The following is a 20,773-nucleotide window of genomic DNA, read 5'->3' on the forward strand; positions in this document are numbered from 1 at the left end:
TCTTCTGTGTCCCTCGTGATTCTTTTTATTAAACTCTGAATTTATTACAAAGAACAGCAAACACACACTTCTATTTACCTCTCTCATCAGTGTCAACTACTCTGAAAAAGTACATACAAAAATGCATAAATGCAATCAGGCTTTCTGATAGTGCAATGATTTTTCTTTTTCTCAGGTCACTTCCTTTCCACCTTCCTCCATAGCAGTTTGCTGCCAAGGTAACTCAAGTTGATAATCTGATGTGGATCTGCCATATTTCCCTCTTTGATCATATAATTAAAACCATGATGGTGGTGGGAAGCAAGATGGGTGGAGAGAGCAAAATGGGCCAAATTTAGTAGATGCAATTAAGAAGAACTTATTTTTTTTCCTTGCTTTGCTATTCTCAAATATTGTAAAATGTCCTTCCTTAGCAACTCCTAAGGCAGATTTCATAGCTTTCTGGCCATAGTTAGAATTATGAAAAAAATCTCAATCCAGGTTAAGCCAAACATCAATCAACTCCCCTCATGGTTTTCATTTCCTTCACTCCCAGCAAATTTAAGTCACTTTTCATCTTCTGGTATATATGTTGACAATTGGATTCAATTTTCTACTAAATATAATTATTTTTAAGTGGCAATTCTAGTGATGCCATATATGAATGTTAATTTTAGGCCACCAAATAAATTTTAATTTTTCATTAAAGAAAAAACTTTCTGATTTATATTTTCCAACAATTTTTTTTCTTTTTATCATGAACAAAGTTCTCTTGCAATGGTCTCTGTCTTCTCACCATCCCTGCAGTGAGGGTGAGCTTTCTGTCTATGTTCTATCTCATTCCTGTGCACACTCACCCCTTGCTCATGTTAACCATTAGCACAGTGTTAGGTGGAAGTGATGAGGCTGGGTCCCAATCTCCTGTTAAAAGAACACTTTCCTCAGATCTCCTTCCTCCTAATCACCTCTGCCTGGAGCTCTTCCCTCCATATTGGCCTGGCCTCTTCCTCACTTCTTATATTTCTCTGCTCAGATGCCTCTTGGCGTGCACTCAGGTGTATTGAACCTGAGAAGCCTTCTTTGACTATTGTTGTCACTCCCCATCCTCCTCCTCCTTTCTCGAGTTTTTCTTTTCAGCACCTTCCATTGTAACTTCTTGGTTTTTTGGTTATTGTTGCTTTTTTGTTCCCCCTCCCACACATGGAAGAAGCTAGATATTTCTCTGTTTTGTTCTTTATCTGGAATTATGCTCAGCACACAGTAAGAATAATGTATTAAGGAATCCTTATAAGATGAATGATTGAGCAAATGAATCAGTGAACAGCAAAGTTTATGGACAAAGAGCAGCTACAGGTAAATAGCAGATCAGTAACAGAGGCCCTGTGGTTAAGAGACCAACTTCATCCAAATCTTAAAGTTGTCAGTTCCCCACTGCTGTGAATAAGTTTTATTTTCATTTGTTAACCTAAACACTTCCCACCTCCAAAGACAATATGTTGTGACATGAACAGAATGATAGCAGAGCAGCTAGGAAATTAAAAAACAAAAGTAACTAAGACTGCCTTCTCAGAGAAGTGACATCTGAGGATATTCCAGGAAGATGTGGGGCAATGACATTTGCAAAACCATAATGAAAACAAGGTCTGTCAAAGACAAAATTCTATGTCATTTTTTCTCCATTTAAATTGAATTGCATGGTTAATTCCACCAGGAGAAGGTTCACAGGGCTTCAAATACTGGAAAATGAGGAAAGGGGCAATTGAAATTTTTTTTAAAAGATTTTGTTTCAGAATAAAAAAGCAGTCTGATTATACTATTCAGTCTTAAATTAATTTTGTGATGTCAATAATAATCAAATAATACTCCATTTGCTTCAGAGCCTGAATAAGACAGAAAAAAAAATATAGTGACAATAATTCCAAAAATTTGCTTTGGAGCAATAGAGGGGGCATTCACCAATCATGTCAACACATTAATAGAGCATTTAAAATTCATTCCTTGTAGAAAACAATGTCTTGATTTCCTTGCAAAGTAAAGTCAATTTCAAAGTCAGAGTCAACCAATAAGTCCAGGAAGTAACATAAAGAAGAAAGCATGCATCTTAAGGGAAAGGAAAGGCTTATGTCCCAGTCTTCCATAAACAGTAGATAGAGTGAAAACCTGCCAATCACATTCCCGTGACCCTCCAGCTGCTGTATTGACAGCTGATGACTATACCTTTCCACAATTTATAAAAGATTTACTCAGTTATAGTATTTGTCTGCTAGGGTTTTTTCTTTCTTTCTCTCTCTTTCTTTCTTTCTTTCTTTCTTTCTTTCTTTCTTTCTTTCTTTCTTCTAATGGTTAATCCTTTTTATTATGTATTTGCCAAAGGGTTACAAGACTTTCCTCTGATGTCATTACCTTGCTCTCTATGAGGAAAATAGCTGATAAAGTTAAACCATGAAAGCAGTATCCTGCATGTAGAAGGGCACAGTAGATAGGACTTTGATCTGATACTTGAATAAAAGACCTCTAAAATTCATTTGGCTATGCTCATGAATTCTAATGTCTATATGTAGGAATCATAGGAAAATGAAATCAAAATGTGTCTTATCATAAATGCAAAATGATAGACTAAGGCTGTGTCTGGTAGTCATTCTGACATAAATATGTGTTGCAAAAAGATTATGGCAACATTTGTTCAGCAATAAAAGCTAAAGAAGACTTTGATACAATTCCCTCAGAATAGATACCATATTGGCTTTCAAAAATCAACAATTCCTAGTCAGAAATCTTCAAGTATAATTATGGGTTCATAATCAAAGCAGATGCAGCAATAAATTGGTACACTATCTCACTTAGGCTAAAATGTCTTGTGTAGGAACAGCCCACTGGTAGGAAAGTAGAAGCAGCACCTTCCACTGACAATGATCACAGACTCCTTATCTTACAAGTTTGCTAAGAAAAGGAAATGAGGGGCTGAGGTTGTGGTTCAGTGTTACCCTAGCACACGTGAGGCCCTGGGGCAGATTCTCAGCACCATATAAAAATAAATAAATAAATAAAGATACAATACCTTTCTGTCCAACTACAACTAAAAAATAAATATTAAAAAAAAAAGAAAAGGAAAGTCTATCTTACTTTCAGATAGACTGAAAAGTCTATCTTACTTCCTGGCAAGATGTGGACACAGAGCCAGAAGAACAGAGAAAGGAGTATAAATAGCTTTTGAACTTAAACAAAAATTCTCATGAATATTCATACTTAAGAAAATGGCATTTGAAACAATGACCCAAGAGCTGGGAGAATAGGTTTGACAACTCACTCTTTTAATAGAACAAAAGAGCTTTCTTATATTTTTACAAGTGGGAAAAGTATTGATTGAAATCAATGAAAGAAAAAGTAGACAGATTTTTAATTGAAAATAAACAACTTTGACCTAGTAATTCCACTTTTGTAATGTAGAATTAGGTGACACATAATGTGTGTGTGCATTACATATATGTGTGTGTGAATAGAGATGACAGATGATGATAAATAATGATATACTACAAGGATATTTATTGTATCTTGTTTAGAGTTGAAAAGTATGACAGCAACATAAATGGACTTAAATTATGAAAGTTTAAATAAATAAATCATGGTGCACACATAAAACAAGATCCTATTTATAAGATTTTTTTTTTTTTTACTTCTGTCCTTAACTTGTCAGAATTGAGGATTGGCAAAAAATAGTAAGAAATCACAACACACACACAGATGCACAAGATGTTCTTAATTATGCATTATAATAGTCCTCAAGTCGTTCATCATCATCATCATGACAGTGTTGGGGATTGAACCCAGGGCCTCGCACATTCTCAGCAAGCCCTTTACTTCTGAGTTGCATCACCAACCCAAGCCATTTATTTTAAATGTTACAAACTATTGATTTGATATTGAGTCAAAATTTTTGCTACGGTCTGAAATTCAACAATATTTCCTCCTAAATCATGTACTGTTAGAACCAACTTAAAAAGCAATTATAATTGAGGACCCTTCCATTCGAAATTAAAGGAAAAATAATGCTAAGTATTTGTTATTTGGAAACGGGCATTTTGTCTGCCTAAATACCTATCTTCCAAAGTAGCTTTAAAAGAACTTTTGAAGTCTCTGACTTCTTATTGTTAATGTGAGACTGAATTTTGGAAGCACCAAAGGAATAGCAAAACAGAATCATTTTTGCATTTTAGTAATTATCTGAAGTTAAATTTAATCAACTGAAAAGCAAGGTTTCTACGACATCAAGAACAGCTGGAAAAAGCAGTCCCTTTTCTGTCTGTAGCAGACAGTGCTTACCAAGTAATGAACAAACCATTGGTAATTCATCTGCACTTAGAAAAACATAAAACACCAACTTGGAAGCACATAGAACCGATCGTTGTCTTTCTGATTAGATACCAGTCTCAATTTTTTAGGATAATGAAAGAGGTTAGGAAAGAAATCTCAAAACAATGTGCATCAGAGGGGGGGGGGCGGCGGGAAGGTGGGGGGAATAAAATAAATGATGTAATCTAATGACATTATTGCTATATATCTCCCAAAACACTCTATTAGAATTTGGCTGGGAAAAGCAAAAATAACAAATACATCAGAAGCTTTTATCTTTCATCCAGAGCTAGTTAAAGAAAATGGGAAATAATGGTGATTCAATACCAATGGTCAATACATGGGCAGGTGTAAAGAGAATACCATTTACCTCCTGAAAAGATTGAGTTCTAACATTCCCCCAGTTGCTTCACTAATACCATCACTGCAAGTCAAATTAGTTATACTACAGTACAGAGGGAATTACAGACAATTAAAGCTGAGAGCCTGAGAAAACCACTTCACTAATGAGATGTCTGAAACCTTCTCTTGAGGAGATTAAGAGGTGTCATGTAAGTAATCCCCGAACATGGACAGTGGCAATAGTGTCTTTCTCTAGCCATTCACTCATTCAGTAATAATTATTGAGAGCCTACTCAATGCCAAGCACCATTTTGAGAATTTGAAAACAGCAGGAAATAAAAAAAGATGAAACTAGCCTTCACGAAGTATGCATGCCATAAAGGGAAAGGAGACAAGAAAAAAAGAAGGAAATTCAATGTGTGGGTTGGTGAAAATGCCATTAAGAGAAAGTAAGTAGGGTGCAGATGATGAGAAGCTTGGGAAAATGAAAAAGAGAGTTCCCCCTGAAATGAACACATCGAGAAGAGTGAAGGAAATAACAATTGAAAGGAAGGAAAGTTGAATGCTGTGGGAATATGTGTAAAATCCCTGAGGGGGATAATGATTTGCTCATTACAGATTTACACAACCAATCTAATGTGAACAAGGAAATTCTGTGTAATGATAGTGATGAGTTGCTCATTGGGGAAACATCCTCCATCACCTTCTTAGATACTCTGCAATATGCTGTTGCTTCAGTCGGAAACTCATTGGGAGAAGATAGGCTAGACTGAGAAACTCAAATTCCCAGTGTCTGAACCACCCCAACTTTCTACCACTGTAATGAAACTTCTCTGCAGCTCTTTTTTTTCTTCTTTTTATCATTTTTTTGAGAGAGACAGAGAGAGAGAGAGAGAGAAAGAATTTAATATTTATTTTTTAGTTTTTTGGTGGACACAACATCTTTATTTGTATGTGGTGCTGAGGATCGAACCCAGTGCCACGCACATGCCAGGCGAGGGTGCTACCGCTTGAGCCACATTGCCAGCCCTCAGAAGCTCTTTTAAACATATCATAATATTCTTTATTTACTTGAGAAAATGTAAGTGGCAGAATAAAAAAGTATTATCTATCCTGTTAGAAATCTTAATAAAGAGTTTCAGAAAGATTTTAATTAATTGTTTTCAAACTATGAATACAATCATAAAAAAGTTAGCAATGTTTATCAAGACACTTAAAATGTTAATGCCCTGTAACTATGTAATTCTATTTCAGGAATTCTAAGTAGATAATATTGATAAAGTTTTACAAACCTCATTGCAACATCACAGATAGTACTTGAAAATAAATGTACAATCTTAGAGGAATGTTCAAGAAAATAAGTTACATTTATATACTGGAATGTTATGCTTACTTTCAATATAATGTTAAAAAGATTTTTTGACATGGAAAAGATTTATAGTGTTCACTGGAAAGAAGCAGCATCCAAAACTTTCAAAATGGTAAAGATATACTCCGGAGTGGCCCCAGTCCATAATGGAATGTATAAGAGAACTTAAAGAAGGCCAGGGTTCAAGTTCACGTTTAGCAAAAGAACAGGTCACTGAGCCTCCTTGTACTCTTGTACATAAGCAGAAAAGAATAAGACCACTTCCACTTTTTTACAAAATTATAAATAAAAACAAAAGAAATAATATGAAAATATTACTATGTTTCATAAATGTTGCTATTATTGGTATGATCTTTTGTTAAAACCCCCTTAGGAATGTTAAGATTATACCATAGAAGTTTGAGTTGTGAGCTGAAAATGACACAGAAGAATCACTTTGTTAACAGCTATGTTAACAGTGGATTGGAGAAAATGATTGCATTGTCCAAGAGAGATAAGATGAGAACCACATAAAGGAAAAGCAGAGGGTGTGAGAAGAGGAGTCCTTTAAGAAATGTGGAATGAATTTGAATTGGTGGCCCTTGATGACCCTTTGGATGACCAGAAAGATGAAAGTAATTCGCCCAGAGTTAAAATGCCACATGGCCATAGACTTTGGCATCAGGTGAATACTGGAAGGACTTTCCTAACCAAGGAGCAGGAGGTGTGTTAAGGCAATAATTTACTCCCAAGTTTGAAAGCATAAAAGCTTTTAAAGTATAAAATAATTTAATAAAGAAAAAAAGATCAATTAGACTAGAATATAATTAGCTGCTTTGGATCCAATTTAAAGGGTTATAAAATGGGATCTATCAAGAAAGTCTTAAAGTTCTGGAGATTAATTAACACTTGAATAGAAGCTGCTAGAATGATTTGCCAAATAACAGTATATCACCCAGAGTTTTTCTCCACTGACAGGACAATAAAAAACGTTTAAACAGCAGCAGGATGGAGACAGGCTAAATTTAAAACACACTTGGCAATGAACTTAAACTTGTAAGTTCTGAGAAGCTGGTATAAATTAGTGGAGGTTGCTCTCTGGGAAACCCTGACAGGATGCTAGGTGATGAACTAGTTGGCCTCATTTGTGTGCTTTCAGCTGCAAGTAATCCTGATTCACACTGTTTGTGTGGTGACCACATATCATGGTACACAGGAAGGAGACCAAGACCACTGCAGGATTGACGGGATCACTGCTCACATCATCAAGGTTCTTTGCCACATTGGGGAATCAAACCCAGGGTCTCACACATTCTAGGCAAGTGCTCCACCATTGAACCAAATCCCCAGCCCAGTACGTCTTACATTCTTGGTGCTGTTCACATCTCATCGGTGAGAACTTACTGAAGTAACTAAACCCAGCCACAAAGGGACTGGGAAACATAGTCTGTGGCTGACCAGCCATGTCTCAAGAAGAAGAGAAAGATAGATTTGGGGGGAGTAACCAGGACCTGACACTAAGGAGAGTCAGTGGCAATAGCAAAGAACACAGAACTCAGCTCCAATTTGCTTTGAAGGTTGTATGGGAACAGCGTTCAGTTGTGTTAGCTGAAGTAAAAAAAAAAAAAAAAAAATAGAGGCAAATGAGACCGGCAGATAAATCCCTTGCCTCCAAAAAAAGCAGACACTTGCCTACCAGAATTATATTTCTGACAGGCATGTGCCCAGCCAGGAATCCTTCATGTGGTGTAGGTAGACCCATATACAGCAGCAGGGCACATCCTTGGCCGGGTGCAATGAAAGCAGTGTACTCCTCTCTGGAGCTGCCCTGATTTGGAGGACCCTCCATTGCACGAGTCACACCATTCAAACATTACGTGGATGTTATTGACAAATCACGAAGGCAAGAGGGGCTACGTCCACTTCCCTTTTTCTTATCTACTTATGTTTTCTTCAGCTTTTTCTCTGCTGTTACTTAAGGATCCAACAACTGTGAAAGAGGAAAAGTTTATTGGGAAGGCTCACAGTTCCAGAGGTCTCAATCCATAGACAGCCGGCTCCATTCCTCAGGGCTCCAGGTGAGACAGGAATAACACAGCGGAAGAGCGTGGCAGGGGGAAGTGGCTTACAGGGTGATTAGGAAGCAGAGAGTCCACTTGCCAGATACAAATAGATGCCCAAAGCCACACCCCAATTCCCACCTCTTCCAGCCACACCCTACCACTTCAGTTACCACTCAGTTAATCCCAATCAGAGGATTAAAACACTGATTGGGTTAAGACTCTCACAACCCAATCATTTTTCCTCTAAACCTTCTTGCACCGTCTCCTCCCATGTGAGCTTTTAGGGGACACCTCATGTTATGTTATCCGACCATAACAACGTATTTACACAGCTTGGTATAGAACCTGAGAAATCAAATCACATAAGTCAAAAGAAGATTGCCATTCTGGAAGCCAAGACCAGGCCTCGGTGGTTGGCCTCTCCCACCTGCTCAGTGCTTTCCATCTATCCAAGAACTGGTGAAGCCTGTTCTCAACTTGGAGCCCAGTGATAAGAGGCATTCCTGAAGACTGAGGGAATCAGAAAATGTCTCACATGGCAGGTGGTCAAGCTGCTGAGTGAGTAAGGCTTCTATCTTAGATCAGCTCTGCAAGCTGCTCTGATTTGTTTCATTCCATCACCAAATAAACCCCATTTGGGATTAATTACTCTATGCTTCCTTTCTTAATCAGCAATTGAAAATGTATGAGGAACGAACACAAGATATCATTTATATTCTGAAATGTTAACAGGCATGGAAATTCAATACCTACTTCCCCAAAAGAAATTTTTAAAAAATGTCATGCTTTAAATTTTTAACAACAACAAAATAACTGGAAACATATACTCACTTACCTCATGCCACATATCCTCAAAAGAGCCATACCTAACACCTAATTGTTAATTCTATGTTCGATCCTTTTCAAAAGCAAAAGGATTGGGGGAACCTTATAGATGATACATGCATTTATTACTATATCTTGGTTTAACTCCCAGTAAACAAAGCTCCCTGAAAGCAAAGCTTTTCATACTGTAACACACACACACACACACACACACACACACACACACACACACACAGGAACATTTCCATAGATGTCTCAACTTTAGACAGATTGACATTAAATGTACTTCAAGATAACAGCAAACCCCTGAGGGTTTTACTGCTGAAGTGTGTGATAGATAATGTCAGACAACCCTAAACATATTAATTATTATACAATGCTGAACTTCAAATATCTGAATATAGACAAGTCAGGCGGCAGGGCAGCTGCACTGTAAAACTCCAGGGAGTGTCATATACCTCATCAACTGAAATTGTGCAGAACAAACCTGAACAGCCACACAGAGTGACCCAGCAGGTTTCTTCCTTGCTGCCTCTAAACTTAGAGCAATATGTGACATGGGGATTTCCTGCTGCTGCCCTTGTAAATGACAACTTACTGATATAAAATATAGACTTGTCTATGTTAAAAATATGCTTGCCAGCATTGAGCCCCCTCCTCAATTTTCAAATGACATCACTTTACATTTAATGCCCAAATGATATATTTAAGCCTCCACTCACCTATCAGAAATTAACCACTCTTGCCATGAACCTCAGGTACTTTTAATTTTTCCCAGCTGCTGTCTCACATGGTTTAGAAACAGGACCTCATCGTTGCTACCTCCAGTTCTTCAGCATGCCACTGCTGCTGCCTCCTTGGTCTATAAACATTGTGGGTTCAGGTTAAACAATGCAAATCTGGGATAGCAAGTCCCTCTAAACTACCTGCTGCTCCTGCATTTCTCCAAAAATGAAACACATGGTTATCAATCATGTCCAGACAGTCTCCCTTCTGTCTCTACCTCCTAGTTGAAAGGACCAAAGAAAGAGATAGTCTTGGACAATCTTGTAGCAGGAAACTCAAAGGATGTAATTTGACCCTCTAATTGGGGTGTTGGAGTTCAAGTAGCATCCAATCATTCTTCCACTGCAGTTGCCCCTGTGGTTATAACAAGCATGAGACTTCCAGTGCTGGACGGTCCATATCATTCGTTCTGGGGAACACTGGGGAAAGTAACCTGGCAGATAACTCTGTAGAAAGGAGATTTGAGTAGGTTTTGATTGCTTCTGCAGCAGCAATAAAAAAAAAAGTTTCCTAGTACTAGGAGAAGCCATTTAACATAAAGTGATTCCTCCTATCCTCTGTGACTGCATCCTAGTAGCAGAATTGCATTGATTTTTCCAGAGCATAACAGAAACCACACCTGAAGTACCACTAGGCTTTGCAGAAAGGTCTGGGACAAAGAGTGAGAAGCAGCATTAGTCATGGCTATACATGCAGGACATGAACCTAGCTGTATCCTTAGGGTTTCCTTCCACAGTGCGCTTTCCTAGCCCATGTGATCCAGGATAACTGGGCATTTTGACCCTGACCCCTGACCTTTGTTAGCATTGCCTCCCTCATTCTCAAGCCTCCCCTTCCAGTTCATTACCCATGTCTGGAGCTGGTGTTCTCTGATGAACCACCAGGGAAGGACAGCCTCCTTTAGGGGAGCCCCACCCACATCATCACACCACACTCAACATCAGAGTGTTTCCCAGATATGGGAGGATGACAGACAACTTTCACTTTCTTATTTATATCTTTTTATATCCCAGAGTGCTTACAGAAAGTGAATATTTTCCTAACAAGAAAATATAGTACATCATTTTCACTTTAAAGAGAAATAATAAATTTACTCCTGACTAAAGTTTATGGGGGAGGGCACTTCTTTTATTCAAAAATGAAGTGTTCCTTTGAAAAGATTCAATTATGTAAAACTTGAATCCTAGCCAGTAAATAAGATGCTGTATTCTACATAAATAATGTAATAAAAGAGAATGTTGTTTTTAACAAAATGGACCTTCTTTCAATGGTTCAACTAATGATTTTTTTTTTTTACTTTACAAGGATACAAAACTGTACCTATGAAACAACAATGAAATTCTGTTTTTCATGTTCAGTACAGCATTCAATAAACTATATGAGATATTTAATACTTAATTACAAAATAGGCTTTTGCTAGATGAGTTTAGCCAACTCTAGACTAATGCTACGTTCTGAGCTTATTCAAGATGGGCTAGGCTAAGATGCTTGGAGCTTTAGGTGTATTAAGTGCACTTTTGTATTTACATTATTTCTAACTCAAAATGATATCAGAGGTAGAGGAGCATTAGTATTCTTTTGCTTTACTAAGATGCTCAGAATAGGAAAAACCAAGACAAAATCCTATTCTTTTGGCTTCCTAAATACCATTATAACAAAGTAGTAAAAAAAATGATGCTTAAAACATAAAATTGCTCTCAGAGGACTGGAGATCATGCATCTGAAACTCTGGTGTCAGAAGAAACACCTGCACTTTTCCTTGGGCTGCCTACCTGGTATTTGCAGCACAGTGTCCCGAATCCAAAATCTCATCTGTCTTTTACATAAAGCCTGGGGATGGGGAGAGGGAAAGGGGTTGGAAGGAGATAGGGAGAGGGATGGGAACTGAGATTATCTTAAAACTCATATGTTATTCTTAAAGAACCAAAGATTTTTGTGCCATCTACAGACCTGGTGACAACCAGGCCACAAGGCTGCCTGCCTAATTCAGTTTTATTTCTTCTATCTCCAAAAATATTTGTCAAGTTTTTACAGAACCATGAAAAGCCACCAGAAAAAAATTAAATGTATTTCACATCAGGATAGCCCAAAATGTATAATTTAAGCTCTCTTGTTCCCTGGGATAAAACCTCCACATTGTAAAATATGCTATTCATATAATACAATCAACTGACTTAACCATCTCAGGCCTCCCTTAGTTGCCTGAGTTTCCATTAACTATGTTTTTACCCATAAAACAGCAAGAGCTTCCTTAACAAACCACAACATTGTAATCAGCATTCCATTCCCCCAAGTGCTGTGTACTCCAAATTCTAACCCTTTCACAACCATATGATTTAGCATTTCAGAGTGAGGCTGTCAGACAAATGTAAGAACCTATCCATAGCTTTGTGGACCTTAAAGAAAACCTGCTTTGACTTCTATTTAATATTACTGAGAGCAGTCACATTTCTCTTTGACAAGATTGTTTGCATAGGGTTTCTCTAGAGAGAGAAAGCCTTGGGATTAATTTACCTCTGCCATCAAGATTGACTGCAGAACAGCTGTCAGGCAACTGAAGTGTCTCCAATCTCCATCACAAATTACTCTAAATGATTTTGAAGATAAACTTGCCAAGCCTGTTACGCCTGGCAACTCTGACAGGAAAATGTGCAATTGACTTAAATGAAAAACAAGAGGAGCCTTTTGGGGTCTTCATAATAAACTGCTAAGGCACCTTTGTTGATGCTCCAGAAGCAGCAGCTATATCAAGCACATCTAGAAAATATGGATCCTATTGTATGCAGAGTTCTGATAGAATTCATGACAAAGCAACATGAAGCTGAGCTTGTCTAACAATAGTCTGCAAAGGGAAGCCACAGGAGATGTTGTAAACTCTTAGTGAAAAAAATTAATCATGGAATGTTTTTGTGAATTCTGTTAATTGCTCTTGATGGAGATGAATCCTGAGAGGGTAATAGAGTTTGTTCTCTGTTACACGTTTTCAGAAAGGTGAATTGTGTTTGTTCTCTGTTACACGTTTTCAGAAAGGTGAATTGTGTGCCTATGGCATGAAAATCAGGGTGTTAACTGTGGTGAACCACTGCCTAGACCTTGAGGAGTCTGTGTAGTAAGTATTTTGAAGTAAGAACAAAAAGCATAAGATATATGATAAATCCGTTTATATTGTTATTGTTGTTGTTTTGTATTGTCTTGGTTTGCTTTTTATTTCTTTTGTTTTGTGGTGCTAAAGATAGAACTCAGGGCTTCACACATGCTAAGCAAGTAAGTGCTATACCACTGAGTTTTAGCTCCAGCCTTTTGCTTTCAATTTATATAGCTGTGTTTCATAAGAGTGATTTTCATTGTTGATTAGAAAGGGATCTTGGGTATCTTACTTTTTCTTGATTTTTTGGATATAGCATAAAAATTTAGAAATACATATAATGAGAAAAGTATGAAAACTGAACAATATTTCCAAGAGAAATTTTAGAAGATAACATATGAAAAGATATACTATGTTCATGGGTTGCAAAAAACTATGCTAAGATGTCAGGTTTTTGCTACCTTGACTTATAAAGCTCATGCATTATCAATTAAGATTCCCAGCACGAATTTTTGTAGAAACTGGCAAGCATCCGGGCATGAAAAGAACCCTGAGTTAAATTTAAGTTAAGGCCTGGATGCAACATGGAAAATCCCCCAGAAAGGAAACTCATGGCTGTGCAGAGATGTGATGACCTTCTATGCCTGAGCAAAAGAATCCAAGGCACAGTCCCTTTCTCATCCAATCAACAAGCAGTTTCTCTTCTTTCCCTTCCTATGACTTACCAAGCTGCCAAACAAGAGGGTGGACAGGTAAGAGCTCTCACAGGATCTCCTCACTGGTTAAGGATGAAATTTTTTTGGTGGTGGTAAGGATTGAACCCAGGGCTTGTGCATGTGAGGCAAGCACTCTATCAACTGTGCTATATCCCCAGCCCCAAATTAAGCTTTCTTTTCTCAAAAACACAACACGATAGTACTGACTTCTATTTGTTTTGGGCAGTGAGCTGTAGGTCCCTATGAGAAGCATCAAAACAATCCTGAAAAATAAAAATTTCAAATAATTACTCTTCTTGACTTCCAGACTTATTTGTAAAAAATTCTATGTAAACAAATCTTATCATTTGAAAACTCAGTTTTACTTTTCATTTCTGATCCTTATGTGACAAAATCCTGATTTGCAGGATATATAAATAACTTCTATAACTCAACATGAAAAAGAAAATAGCCCAATTAAAAGATAGCTGGGTGCGTTGGTGCACACCTGTAATCCCAGTGGCTCAGGAGGCTGAGGCAGGAGGATCATGAGTTCAAAGCCAGCCTCAGGAAAAGCAAGGTGCTAAGCAACTCAGTGAGACCCTGTCTCTAAATAAAATACAAAACAGGACTGGGGATGTGGCTCAATGGCCAAGTACCCCTGAGTTCAATTTCTAGTACCCATGCTCCCTCCCCCACTGCCAAAATAAAGAGATGAAACTTCACAAAGGAAGATATAAAAATACCAATAAGCACTTGAAAATGTTTCCAACATAAGGACACATTAGGAAAATGCAAATGAGATGAGACCCACCACAGTAAGATCCTATTACATACCTACTAAAAGATTAAAATCTTTAAAATGGTTAACATTCCCAAATATTGATAAGGATGCAGAGCAAATGGAATTCTCATATAATGCTGGTAAGATTGTAAAATAGCTCATGAAGTTTGTAACTACTTCAGTTTCTCATAATATTTCAAACATACCTACCCTATGACCTGTCAATTCTTTCCCTATGTTTTTCCCAGAAAAGCAAAAAAATCATTATCCACAAAAAGAATTGTAGAAAAATGTTCATGGTAGATTTTTTTTCATGATTGTCAAAATGGGAAACAAAACACAAATTCGACAATAAGAAAATGGATAAACAGATACTGTATATTTATACAATAAAATATTACTCAAAGATATAAAATGATTAAAAATCTGTTAGTGTATGCATCAACATGAGTGAATATCTCAGCAAAAGAATACAGAAACAATACAGTACAGTTTCATTTATATGAAATTCTAGCACAGAAAAAAGTCAATCTATATAACAAATCAGAATACCTCTGGCAGGTTGGAACAGGAATTAATTGGAAAAGGGCATGAGGGAATTTTCTAGAAAATGGAAATGCACTATATCTTGATAGCAATGTAGATTCCATGGAAATGTATATTTACCAAACCTGACTTAACTGAATGCCTAAGATTTGTGCATTATCATGTATATAAATTTTATGTCTGTTTAAAACAGTTAAGCAAAATGAGGAAATGTTACCAATTAGGTGATAAGCATCTACTTATTTTCTGCATTTTTGAAATAGTACATAACTTTGAAAATGAGAAAAACTAACCAATTTCAACAAGCATTCTGAACACTACCTTTATTTATTCATAATGCCAGGACTGGAACTTAGGCCCTATTCATGCTAAGCAAACACTCTACCACTAAATTGCATTCCCAGCCCAGGAAACCAGCTTAGTAGGGTCTCCTAACAGATTTGAGAAGACAGGAGAGGACCTCAGCTGCCTAAAGAATGGAAGAGATTGATGCAGAGTGTGATGAGAGCTTAGAAAAAAACCCACAATTTGCTATTTTACATGTTAACAAAGAACAGGGGACTTTGTGTTCAGTTTCAGATTTTGTATGATGAGAATAGACATTAATCTATAGCTGCAGTAAACACAAATCTTAAGGGTTTCTAAACTTCATAGTCAATAGCTGGAGAGTAGATTAAACCTATAAATATATCACTTGTTCACTGTACAGTTCCATACAGAAATTTGGTTCTAAATGTTGTATTAAATCTCCTCAAATAAATACTTAGTTTTAGAGTAGTAAAATGTGAATATGTTTCAATGTAAATTACAGCTAGGCAGTTTTGCTTTACCAATAGATGTGTTCTTGAAATGTCACACTGCTCAATTTCATTTATCTGTCACTTTAACAAGTAAGCGTTGAAGAGAAAATGAGATGCCAAGATTTAGTAAGTGCTGAGCAGGGATTTGGAGAAATAGTTAAATGATCCAAACACAAGCCACTCTGACTCAATTTCCCTGCGACTTCATATTTTAGTTATCTAAGGAACTGAACTGATCCACAATCTCAGCTGGGAGGCAAACCTGTGTTTGCCAGTATCTAACAGGAATTCCTCATATCATTGAGGACCATTTTAATTTCCACCACTCCTAGTCTTCACTCACCTTCCTCTCTCCTGATCCTTACTGAATAAAAGTTATATAATAGATATATGGTTTAAGATAGCATCTGGCAAGGAACTCATGACCCATTGTCTACCACTGTCCCATTAAAATTCTAACTAAAAACATAGCTGGGAGCACTGGTGCATTCCTGTAACCCCAGCAACATGGGAGGCTGAGGCAGGAGGATCACAAGTTCAAAGCCAGCCCCACCAACATAGGAAAGCCCTAAGCAACTCAGCAAGACCTTGTCTCAAAATAAAAAAAAATAAAGAATGGGTGGGAATGTGGCCCAGTGATTAAGCCCCTCTGGGTTCAAGCCCTGGTACCAAAAAAATAAATTAATTAATAATGATAATAAGCCTTTATTGGAAATGAACTCAAAATAATAACTTTCTTTTGAAGAGAGATTTTTCACTAATTATGATCTATGGATGATGTTGTTTCATTTTCTCAAAGACTAACGGTAAACATGACATTGGGAAATTGTTTAACAAAAGAATCAAAGTAAAATTATTTTCATTTCTAAAGGACATCTTCAAAAAAAGTATGAAAATGTATGGCCTCCATGAAATGGAACCAGAAAAATATCAACAAAAGACAGCGAGATAAGGGTTTAAAATGAAAAGGGTATTTTTGAACATAAAAGCAGAAACTGTAGTGCAGTTTCTTTTTGCTAAGCAAAAAAAAAAAAAAAAAAAAAAAAAAGCTGAACTTCACAAAGCAAATAAAACATACAACATGCTGGAAGATGATTGGCAGAATACAGGATGAGAAATTAGTAATAGCCTAACTTTAAAAGTTACGCCAACCAATCAACACAGAAAGAAATACTGTAAGAGAAAAAACTAAGTACAAGTAATTACACAATCCCCCCCAAAAAAAAAATAAATGCCAAATGTTTTCTCTGATATAAGGAGACTGATTCATAATGGGGTAGGGAGGGGGAGCATGGGAGGAATAGTTGAACTCTAGATAGGGCAAAGGGGATGGAGGGGAAGGGAGGGGCATGGGGTTAGAATTGATGGTGGAATGTGATGGACATCATTATCCAAAGTACATGTATGAAGGCATGAATTGGTGTGAATACATTTTGTATACAACCAGAGATGAAAAATTGTGCTCTATATGTGTAATAAGAATTGTAATGCATTCCACTGTCATATATAAGAAAATCAATTAAAAAATCCATTCTCAAAAAAATGCAATTTCTAGTAAACATAAAAGGACTCAGTTTGTTTAATAATCAAAGAAATGCAAATTATTATTCAATGAGATATTTTTTATACCTTTATTTAATCAAATGAAAATAACAGTGTTGCCAAGGATGAGATCAAAGGGATCCTCTCCTACAATGCTAGACTGTATAAAATTATTACAACTTTATAAAAGGTAACTTTGTCACTTAAATCAAAAGTTTAAAATACTGTTTAATCCAGAACTCTTAAATTTCAAGGGAATTTATCCTCAGGAAATAATCAAATTCTTCTTACTATTATGACCATGTCAGGGATTCAAGGTGGCAATATATATAAGAGCAAAATAATTAGAACCAACATATGCTTTTAGTAATTAGGATTATATAGATCTTATGCGTAATTATAAAAATATTTTATGGCTGGGGTTATGGCTCAGTTGGTAGAGTGCCTGCCTCTTATGCACAAGGCCCTGCTTCAATCCCCAACACCACGAAAAAAAATTATAAAAATGTTTTAAAGTCATTAAAAATTGTTTCTTGGATAATATGGGGGAGATGTTCCTCTTGTAATTAAAAAAAGTAGACTCAGGCAGATTAAAATTTTGTCAAGGAGAAGTTATAAATGTTTTACATCTATGAAAAGATTAAAGGAGATGAATCAAAAGGAGATACATCAAAATTACTTAAAGGGGTTATTTTTGGAGAACAAATTATATATATATATATATATATATATATATATATATATATATATATATATATATAAATTCTTTAAGTACTCCTTATTTTTTCCAAATTGTGAACTTATGCTATTTTTATAGCTAGAAAATATATTTTAAGTCACAGATTAATGATTAAAAAACAACAAATATATATTGTGACATATATATTATCTTTGCAGAAAAATACAAATAAATATGTATCATCTGATACTGTATTATACCAAAGAGGGGCTTTGAGCTCCCTTTCTCTTTCAAAGGACATTTTCATAGCTGGACTGCCTCCACATAAAAGCAGTTAATGAGAAAGTTAATAACATATTTTTGAAATTTTCTTTCTCTAAGACAAAATGGCCCTGTGGTCTTTGATTCTCTGCAGAAAAGACACCTGCTCTTAGTTTCTGCCTTTCTTCTGAAACCATTTATTCTGATAGTTTCACCATCACACTTTTCAGAGCAAACGTCATAAAGCTACCTTTGGTTACTCACTCTTCAAAAAGCCTGGCAGAATTTAATAAAACAGCAAACATAGTTATATACCTAGTAGCCATTTTAGAAAATTAAATGCAATTTTCAGTTTCTCTACACAAATTTGGTAAATTGGAGACCAGGCTTTGCTTTGAACTCTGATGAAAGCTGTCCTTTCTATTCCAAGCAACATTGAGCTGGAGTTAAAGACCTTTGAAACCAACACTGTAAAAACTTGTCTTGACCAATTTGTGCCACGAGATGGCAGACTTGGGACGCTCTATGTAAAAAACACTGAGTGATTTCTAAATGTTAACCAAAAGATTCAGGAAAGCCAAGGCCAAGAGAAGGTAAAATGAACTTTAACACGCCAAAGTAAGGAACTATAAACAAGGAAAGGGAAAATACTTAGGATTCGCAACTGAGACTGGTAACGGGAAGTTTAAAATGATCGCGCGCTCCTCTCTGTATGAAGTGCTTCCTTTCTCCCTTTCTTAAATCAGCCTCTTTGAGCTAGTTCTTGTTAGTGAGTGGACATGATTCGGTGTGACCTTGTGTCACACCGAATATGGCTTCTGAATTTTCTTTGCTTGGGACAGCTCCCACACAAAGCAAGCAAAATCAAGGTTCCAGAAATACATGACTATTTCAGGCCCTTATTGTCAGAATTGAAAGGAAAGGGGAGGAGAAAGACCCAGCTTTGCAATTCAACATGACAGACTGATCCTGTACCTTTACCTCTGCTCTCCCTACAAGGCACCACTTTAATTTATGCTAATTGAATGATTCACCTCTTTATTAAAATTAAGATTATGTCACTTAGGAACTCCAACAATTGAGACCATGTCATTGATTCTTTTCAGCTACAGTAAAAGCTGGAAGCAGATAATTACTTAATATAGCCTTGGACCCTTCTCTTTCCAGAGCTGGTTTTGAAATGCAGTCTCCAGTATTTTAAAAAATGCCACAGACTCAGAAGCACTGAACCACCAGAGCAACCAAGTACGAAGAACCATCTCAGTGTCTCCAGTAACTGGTCTTTATCCTTCCACTGAAATCAATAACAAACAAAACCCATAGATGTTGAAAAAGATTGGTCTCATCATGAATGTCATGGATGAATTAATTTTAACAAATAGTCAATCTGATTACTCAAATTTTAGATAAGAACTATGTATATTTGCCTAAACAAGTGTTTTATTCGTTTCAAAGTAAATTCCCTTTTCCATACCAATTGTCTTGTATTGCACTAAATGTCAACCTGAAAATTTCCTCTTTAAGAATCTCTATGAGCTCTTTATGGGGAAAAAAAATCTCTATACATCCTGTTTGTAATTTCACCATAAAATAAACCATTGTAAAATAAGTATTTATGTACTTGAAGAAAGGTGCCCATACAAGTAGAATTTAGGATAATATTAATAGAATAAATTAAAATATTGATTTGAGAAGTTTGATATAAACAATATATTTGTCATTGGGGCAAGGGAAAAACTTACAAGCTATAGAGTAAAATACTAATAATTTTGATAACATCCAAATTGAAAGGTTTGCAAAATGTATCATTTTTAAAGTGTGTGTGGCAAAAGGCATCATAAAATAAAATTTAAGTAATGGATTGAGTGAAAATATTTTGTTATATAAAAGATGCACACACACACACATATATACATATGTATAACAAATTACCAAAACAAAAATGGCTTAACAACACATACAGCAACTCATAGTCAGGAAGAGAGTGAGTTGTTCCCTTCTGTGAGTGAAGGGAAAGTCAGTGTGCCAAAGGCTGAGGTGAGAGGGGACAGTTGACAGCAGGGTGAGAGTGCTGCAAGAAGATCATTTAATTATTTCATTTCATTTTTCTTGCACATTCTCAGTGGTCAACTTTAATTTCTTCCTTAGCTTTTACTGGGTTACCGTGTTTTCCAACTTTTGTGCCTGAATTACCATTATTAAAACAACAAACACCTACAATGTCCAGACTTCTCTGATATATTTTACTGAGGAAGCTGTAAACTCTGTCCACCTTATGACGGTAAATCCAGGCAGAAGAGGGAGCTGTTGAAAGAATGCACTGATGTCCTCTTCCAGGGAAAAGCATATCAAGGATTTTTTGACAAAACAATAGTCGGGTATAACCTGGAGGTGTGGATTTGACCCTATGCATCAGAAGGATGATGAAAGGATAAAGACGATGAAGGAGTACCACTAGAAATTTCAGATGTTGCTCTGAAATACTGATCAAGGGAACTGACTCCTTTACAACCAGGTCTTTGAGAAAATAAAAGGCCTTCGGTGGTACCTGTCAGTACTTCAGGTTTCCACCAGAGGGCAGCATGTCCTCAATTTTGAAAGTGCATTGCTGGATTTTTTTTTTTTTTTCCCCCCTTCCATTCTGCCTTCCAGATTCCTCTTTTCCCTTTCATGCCCTTGGCTGCTAAG

General features: G+C 36.5%; 1 protein-coding gene across 2 annotated transcripts in view; it reads right to left on the bottom strand.

The window, feature by feature from the left end:
• Positions 1-20,773, bottom strand: part of PHF14 (PHD finger protein 14) — a 604,994-nt gene that overhangs the window by 226,833 nt on the left and 357,388 nt on the right. The window lies entirely within an intron of this gene.

The sequence above is a fragment of the Spermophilus citellus genome, assembly GCF_964194105.1.
Source record: "Spermophilus citellus genome assembly, chromosome: 3".
Taxonomy (NCBI): domain Eukaryota; kingdom Metazoa; phylum Chordata; class Mammalia; order Rodentia; family Sciuridae; genus Spermophilus; species Spermophilus citellus.